Here is a 7,778-nt window from a genome sequence, read left to right as displayed (position 1 = left end):
AGAAAGAATCAAAGGAGAAACCAAGTTAAAAACCCAAAATAAACCAAAATGTCCAGGAATACAAATCATATTTCAATAATAACCCTGAATGTGAATGGCCTAAACTCATCAATTAAAAGACATAGACTGACAGATTGGATTTAAAAAAAGACCCAACAATATATTGCCTTCAAGGGACTTATCACATAGGAAAAGACATCTACAGGAAGAAGGTGAAAGGATGGGAAAACCATACCACTCACATGGACTCCATGAACAAGCAGGGTTTCCATTCTCCTGTCAGATAAAGTGAACTTCAAACCAAAGCTAGTGAAAAAGGATAATGAAGGACATTTCATACTTCTTAAGGGATTCATGCATGAGCAAGACATAAGAATCATAACTATCTAAGCCCCAAACAATGGGGCCATCTGTGTATGTCAAACAAACCCTTCTCAAATACAAGAACCAAATAGACCACAACACAATAATACTGGGTGACTTTAATCACTCAATCGATAGATCTTCCAAAATAAAACTAAACAGAGAAACTACAGAACTCAATAATAGAATCAATAAGTTGGACTTAACAAATATATATAGAATATTCCATCCATCAACAAGTGAATATACTTTCCTCTCAGCAGAACATGGTTCCTTCTCCAAAATAGACCATATGTTATGCCAAAGAGTAAGTCTTGGCAAATACAAAAAAAATAGAGATACTACCCTGCATTCTAATTGACCCTAATGGAATGAAATTAGAAATCAATGATAAAATTAAAAAGGCAATCTACTCTAACACCTGGAAACTAAACAATATGCTATTAAATGACACATGGATAAGGAGACTTCAGGGAGGAAATAAAAAAATTCTTAGAGTTAAAATATTTGGGACACTATGAAGGCAGCGTGAAGAGGAAAGTCCATTGCATGGAGTTCATTCATTAGAAAAAGAAAAAGTCAACAAATAAATGACCTGTCATTACAGCTCAAAGCCCTAGAAAAGGAAGAATAAACCAACACCAAATGTAGTAGATGACAGGAGATAATTAAAATCAGGGCAGAAAGCAATGAAATTGAAATCAAAGAAACAATTCAAAAAATTGACAAAACAAAAAGCTGGTTTTTTAAAAAAAATAAATAAAATTGACAAACCCATAGCTACACTAACAAAAAGAAGGAGGGAGAAAACTCAAATTACTAAAATTTGTGATGAAAAAGAAAATATCACAACAGACACTAGAAGGCAATCAAAAACTATTTTGAAAATTGATACTCCAATAAAATAAAAAACCTTGAAGACACCAACACATTTCTAGAGGCATTCGATCAACCCAAACTGAGTCAAGAGGACATACACAATTTAAGAAGATCAATTTCAAGTAAGGAAATAGAAGACACCATCAAAAACCTACCAGCCAAGAAAAGCCCAGGACCAGATGGATTCACAATTGAATTCTATAAGACCTAGAAGAAAGAATCAATACCAATACTCCTCAAATCATTCCATGAAATAGAAAAGGAAGGAAGCCTTCCAAACTCATTCTACAAAGCTAGTATCATCCTGATACTAACACCATGCAGAAACACATCAAGGAAAGATAATTTCACACACAAATATCCCTGATGAATAGTGATGCAAAAATTCTCAATAAAATTCTGGCAAATCACATACAAAAACGTATTTTAAAAATAGTGCACCATGATCAAGTGGGGTTCATTCCAGAGATACAAGGTTGGTTCAACATACATAAATCAATAAACATAATTCATCATATCAATAGACTTAAAGACAATAATCATATGATTATATGAATTGAAGTAGAAAAAATATTTGACAAAACACAGCACCCTTTCATGTTCAAAATACTAGAAAAAATAAGAACAATAGGAACATACTTCAACATTGTAAAAGCAATCTATGCTAAACCCAAGGCCAACATCATTCTAAATGGCGAAAAACTGGAAGCATTCCTTCTAAAATCTGGAACAAGATAAGGATTCCCTCTTTTACCACTTGTATTCAACATAGTCCTTGAAACTTTAGACAAAGCAATTAGACAGATAAAGAAGTTTAAGGATACAAATAGGAAAAGAAAAATTCAAACTATGATGATTTGCTGACAACATGATTTTATACTTACAGCATTCAAGAAACTCCACCAGAAAACTTCTAGAATTAATTAACGAATTCAGCAAAGTATCAGGAAATAAAATCAATATCCACAAATCAAATACATGTTGATTCATTGTACACATTTGCAGCACAACTTTTCATTGCTCTGGTTGTACATAGTGTCACACCATATGTGCAGTCTTACACGTATCTAGGGACATGATGTCCATCTCATTCTAACATCACTCCTGTTTTCCTATACATCAGTGATTAATCCTCTGAAAGAAAAATTAGGAAAACTGCCCCATTCACAATAGCCTCAAGAAAAAAAAAGATACTTGGGAATCAACTTAACAAAAGAGGTTAAAGACCTCTGCAATAAAAACTACAGAACACTAGAGAAAGAAATTGAAAAAGACCTTAGAAGGTGGAAAAATCTTCCATGCTCCTGCATAGGCAAAATTAATATCGTCAAAATGGCCATAATACCCAAAGTGCTATACAGATTCAATGTGATTCCAATTAAAACCTCAGCATCATTCCATATAGAAATAGAAAAAGCTATCATGAAATTTATTTGGAAAAATAAGGGACCCAGAATAGCCAAAGCAATCCTTAGCAAGAAGAATAAAACAGGAGACATCATAATTCCCTACCTTAAACTATACTACAAAGCTATAGTAACAAAAAATGGCATAGTATTGGCACCAAAATAGACATGGTCTACCAATGGTACAGAACAGAGGACAAAGACACAAACCCACATTAATACAGTTATCTTGTACTAGACAAAGAGTGGAGAAAAGATAGCCTCTTCAACAAATGGTTTTAGGAGAACTGGAAATCCATATGCAGCAAAAATAAAACAAACCCCTATCTCTCACCATGCACAAAACTCAACTCAAAGTGGATCAAGGACCTAGGAATTAGACCAGAGATCCTGTGCCTAATAGAGGAAAAAGTAGGCCCCAATCTTTATCATATCAGATTAGGCCCTGATTTCCTTAACAAGACTCCTAAAGCACAAGAAATAAAATCAAGAATTAATAAATGGGATGGACTCAGACTAAAAAGCTTCTTCTCAGCAAAAGAAACAATCAATGAGGTGAAGAGTCAGCCTACGTTTTAGGAGCACATTTTGCCACACACACGTCATATAGAGCACTAATCTACAGGATACATAAAGAACTCAAAAACTTAACAAAAAAACAATACAATCAACAAATGGGATAAGGGGCTGAACATTCAGTCAACAAATACATGAAAAAATGTTCAACATCTCTAGCAATTAGAGAAATGCAAATCAAAACTACTCTAAGATTTCATCTCACGCCAGTCAGAATGGCAGTTATCAAGCATACAGACAACAATAAATGTTGGTGAGGATGTGGGGGAAAAGGCACATTCATACATTGCTGGTGGGGCTGCAAATTGGTGCAACCAATCTGGAAACCAGTAGAGAGATTCCTTGGAAAACTTGGAATAGAACCACCATTTGACCCAGCCATCCCACTCCTCAGTCTATACCCATTAAGATCAGCCTACTATAGTAATGCAGCTACATCAATGTTCATAGCAGCTCAATTCATAATAGCTAAACTGTGGGAGCAACCTGGATGTCCTTAAATTGTGAATGGATAAAGAAACTGTGGTGTATATACACAATGGAATATTACTCAGCATTAAAAGAGAATAAGATCATAGTATTTGCAGATAAATGGATGGAGCTGGAGAATATCAATCTAAGTGAAGTAAGTCAATGCCCCAAATCCAAAGGCCAAATATTCTCTCTGACAAGTGGATGCTGATTCAAAATGGGAGGAGGGGGGAAGCAGTGGAAAAATGGAGGAACTTTGATTGGTCAAACGGGAGGGAGGGTGGGGAGGGTGCACGGGGGCAGGAAAGATGGTGGAATGAGATGGACATCATGATCATGAATACATATAAGACTGCACTTATAGTATGACACTACATTGTATACAACCAAAGAAATAAAAAGTTGTGCTGCAATTCTGTACAATGAATCAAGATGCATTTTGCTGTCATATATACCTAGTTGAAACAAACAAACAAAAAACCCAAAAAGGTTCAGACCATGAATACCATGGCACCAACAGATAAGAAGGCACCTAGTGCAGGAGGAATGACCCAGTGCAGGTGGCACAGAGCCCTCTGGACACGTTGCTGTGTGACCTAGAGAATGCTACTTTATTTCTGTGCTTGACTTATTTGTCCAAAAAATAAAATAAAAATATCCACCCAGCAGATGAGCTTATATAAATAAAGTATTTCAAACATTTCCTGGTAAGTTGCAAGTGTCAAATGAACTCTTTCCATCCAATAAGATTGTGAGAAGCTTACTCTGTCTTCATGGTTCTCTGGACATTTTTATTTTGACAATATATGGTCAAGTCATAGCATTTCAAACATGGAGCAAATTTGAACTGCCACTCACCAGACCCAGTCCTCTCCCAGGGTTGCCAGTAACCCCAATAGATGGCTGCCCCTCCTTCTTGCTTGTTCTGAAACAGGAACAGGAGGTCAGCAACTTCAGCCCTTGTGCATCTTTAATGATTTGACTCAGGAAAAATACCCAGGAAGGAAATGACTGAGTCAGGCATAAACTCACCCGCAAGCATTAACTTCTGATTGTCAAAGGGTCAGGCAGAAAGGTCACTGAATGTGCAGCATCACTACTAACATCCGAATGTGCCCATTCCAACCCAGCCCACAGCAAGGCCAGTTGTATTACAAGTCACATGTCACTTACTCCAGCAGAACAATCACTTCACCCTTATTTTGTATTCCTTTTATGACTAAGGAAGCTGCATAATATTTTTTCTCAAATGCTTGTTGACTTTTTCCACTAGACTTGCCTATTAATGCCCTTTATCAATTTAGTTTTATCTTAATAAATTTCCAAACTTTCTGTCCTGAGAATCTTCATGATCTCTCACCAGTTTTGCAAATATTTTCCCTCACTTATCGGTTGCCTTTTAGATTTGTTTTGGCATGGTGCAAGGAAGAGGGATTCCAAAATGTTGTCTAGTTTAAGTGGTTTGGTGTGGTCGATTCCTTAGTTTTTATGATCCGAAGGCCTTTCTTGCCTATGTATCACATCAGGATCCACGTCTCTGTTTCTCTGTGCTTTTGATAGGTGGTTTCACGGCAATGTGGAATCTGTTGTGTTTTGTAGCTCATTCTTTAGCCCATTGTTCTCTCATTCTGGTGAGACCATCAGGCACCCAGTGACCCACAAAGGGAGGGCAACAGGGGGAAATGAGAAACGCAGGTGATTCTGTGTGCCTCCTGAGAAGGGTCCTGTTCACCCCTCTTCAGCCCCCAGCCATCCTCACCCTTTGCCCGTGTGTGCAGGGGCAGGGGCAGAGCCACACTCTTTCTCAGCTAATGTCCACAGAGAGCTGCCAAAGCTTCTACAATTGGTTGTTCCAAAAGTGGCCCAGAAGGAAGATGTCCTGACAAGCCTGCAGCTAATTGCCCCGGAGAGAGCTGCAGAGTTTAATCTCTTGGAGTGTAGCTGATGCTTCTGTCTAATGCTTTCTTATGTCCAAACTGGTCATGAGAGCCTGCAAGAAAGCCTGGGAGGCAGCTGGCTTCCCAGGCAAGGAGCATATCGGCAGCCTCCTTGACTCTCCCTGAGCTCCACGCAGTATGGACGGAATCCCTGCGTCATTATTGGAGAGCAATGCTGAGGTGACCAAAAACTCCAAATTATAAGAGTTTTAAAAAGCCCCCGTCACACAGATACTGGCTTGAAAGATGTGCAGCAGAGAAGTCAGTCAACTTGCTGCATTTCTGACCAGAGAACCAGGAACTGTGAGCTCCTAAATATACAGGGTTTATTTGAAAGTGACTTGAGGAAATGAGAGACTGTGAAATAACGGTCATCTGCTTGTGCTAATATGGTGGAATACTGCAGAGAATCCTGTGGCCCCCAGCCCTTTCTTTCAATAAAGGGAACCCAGGATCCCTGAAGAAATGGCTGTTTCTAGGACTGAGACAGGGAAGACAGAAGCTGGGCCTGGAGCACCTTCCTGGTGAGAAGGTAAGAAATGGCTGGACAAAAGCCACGGTTGAGGGACAGTTGAAGAAAAGGTCAAGAGAACTGTTGGCCAGAACTGAAAAAGTTTGGGTAATAAGCCCAAAGGACAATGGGCCAAAGTAGAATAGCCTGGAGTATAAGAGAGCTATCTGTGAATTCATGATTAAATAAACAAATACATCAATGAGAAGAAATAAGACTCACAGGAAGAATGATTCCAGATCATACATAGACTCTTTTTGTTGTCACCACTGAGGCAATCTCACATTTTAAAAAATTTATTTTGTTTTGGTACATTACAATTCTATAGGATAGTGGGATTCCTTATGCTGCATTCACACATGATGCACAGAAAATAATTTGCTCGATTTCCTTCCCCAGTAATTACAAGTACATAGTCTTCCCTCAAGGGGCTGGAACATGCTCCCTGCTCCTGCAGTTTGGGCTGCACCCAAAGACCAAGGCCAGGCAGAGATGAGGAGTTCCCCATCAACCCCACTGGTAGGAGCCTGGCTGGTTCTCATGTCTCAGAATCAAATCTGAAATGCAAATCTCACCTCCACGATTGTCAGTAGCATCTCTCATATACGCCATTAGTCAGTGCCTCCAGGAATAAGCACCTTCCCCAGGAGCTTGTGGGGTGGGAAACTTGACTATCTCTATTTTACAGTTCAGGAAAGCAAGAGTTAGTTTACTAAAGGGCCTTGTCACAAGGTCACTCAGAGACTTAGCAGTTATTTGGTGGTTTTCTTCATTGCTTAGGATGCTAAGACAGATGGAACGACTCTTGATCTAAACTGCATCAAAAACATGTGGAACGGTTTATTATTTACAACCTGGGGATTTCTGGGTGCAAGTGGAAGCCAGTCCCCTGAGTGGAACAGAGGTGGCAATGGAGGAATGGGTGCCTTTGCTTTTTGCTGTTGGTAGGAGGTGGGGCTGGGGTGAGGCTTTCCTTGCTCAGGCCAGGGTTTCTGTGGCATGAACCTGCAGGTGCTCAGAAAACCAGGTGCCAGATTGTCATCCAGGTTTGCTCAGATATGGGTCAAGAGGGGAGCAGATGAGGGATCATGCCTATCATCACAGTGAGCAGGGGAATCTCAGGACTCCAGAACCACTAGGGGACTTCCACCACACAGTCCCCACCTGGCACATGCACCAGCACAGGTGCACATGAACAATAAGCAGGTGGGATGTGCTCTCCAACCCAGGCCCTGACTGCTCCCTCCACCTGTGGACTTCAGTGTCTCCCAGGCACATTGGATATAACCCGAGTGCCAATGTTACAGGACTGTCATGGGACCTGAGCGAGAGAGCGATAGAGAGGTGTGTGACCTGAAGCCTCCTGTGTAAGTGCACAACAGTGGTATCAACACTTACTCACTCTAGGTGACCTCAGGAAATAAAACCCAAGGCAGCATGATGACAGAAATGCATACAGGATGCAACATGTATCCACAACACAATGTGTCAACACAATAGAACTTGAAGGAAAGTCTAGCTACAAAATTTTATGCTAGAACCAGGGTGTAACTTAATGTTAGAGCACTTGTCTAGCACATGCAAGGCCCTTAGTTCCATCCCAGTACACCACACACACACACACACACACACATG

Source organism: Callospermophilus lateralis, chromosome 1 (assembly GCF_048772815.1).
Source record: "Callospermophilus lateralis isolate mCalLat2 chromosome 1, mCalLat2.hap1, whole genome shotgun sequence".
Classification (NCBI taxonomy): domain Eukaryota; kingdom Metazoa; phylum Chordata; class Mammalia; order Rodentia; family Sciuridae; genus Callospermophilus; species Callospermophilus lateralis.
Note: the sequence above shows the minus strand (reverse complement) of the source record.